Raw genomic sequence first — 1,297 nt, 5'->3', positions numbered from 1 at the left:
TCCACCTCCGGCATCGTTTCGGCCACCTCCACAACAGTTGACGTGGAGATTGTCCTTGCGCGTGGCAGATCGCCACTCTCGGGTTCAATCACCTCGCCACTCACTTCACACGTGTATTTGCCCGCGTCCTCAGGAGTGAAGTCCTTAATGGTGAGCTTGGCTAGACCCTGCTCCTCCACAAACACCTCCTCCAGACGAGCCGAGCGCTGCAGCTCCTTGTCATCGTGTGTCCACTTCACCGTGACTGGCTTCAGATCGGCCTGAATCTCGCATTCCATCCTAAAACACACACACACCCCAATGTCCATTCTCCCACCGATGAACCCACTCATTCACAAATATGCAACGACAACAACACACTGATAGGAAGCAATGACGAAGAAAGCACTTACTCAACCACACGCTCCTCGTTCGGTGCCAATGCAGGCTGTAGAGGCTTTGTGAACTTCAGCTCCGCCAACTGCACTTTCGGTTGAGCTTCCACCGCTTCTGTGGGCTTAGCCTCCTCCACAACTGGAATCTCCTCTGCAATGGGGAAGCACACCTCCACTATCACAGCCACACTCAATTGGCAGTCCGCATCATCCCTCCACACCGCTATCCCACTCACCTGCAAACTCAGCCACTGTCGTGGTGGTGATTGTTTTCGCTTGGCGAAGCATTCCCGTCTCCGGTTCAATCACCTCACCACTCACCACACAGGTGTATTCACCGACGTCCTTGGGGGAGAACTCCCTTATCGTCAGCCGAGCAACACCCTGCTCCTCCACATACACCTCCTGGCAACGCTCGGAACGCTGCAATTCCTGACCATTGTGTGTCCACTTCACTGTTATTGGCTTCAAATCGGCCTGAATTTCGCACTCCAACCTACACCAGGTAGAATTACATGCAATGTCACTCTGGAAGGCCTCATCACCACACACAAGACATCCACGTCTCTAGGGCAAATTGACAAGTTGTACAAACTCCCACCACCAACTCTCCCATTCCTATCGATGCATCTAACTACCACTTCGCACCTCCCTCTCACACCCTTGCACATCTCATGACCACCCCCAAATCCCTCCAATTCCTCCCACCACCTGCTACAGTATCAACACATTCTACGGACGCTGTCATGCAAACTGCATCCTGCTTGCATCACTTGGTCGACCAGACAATGCCACCTCCACTGTGACTGGCACACAACACCTACGCCTTCTCCTCCATATGACGCTTCAAGGGGGACCACTTACTCTAGTATGCGCTCCTCGTTGGGTGTCAGGGCCGGTTGTAGGGGTTTGGTGAATTTCAA

Source organism: Echinococcus granulosus, assembly GCF_000524195.1.
Source record: "Echinococcus granulosus chromosome Unknown EG_S00017, whole genome shotgun sequence".
Taxonomy (NCBI): Eukaryota; Metazoa; Platyhelminthes; class Cestoda; order Cyclophyllidea; family Taeniidae; genus Echinococcus; species Echinococcus granulosus.
This window is presented reverse-complemented; position numbering follows the sequence as displayed.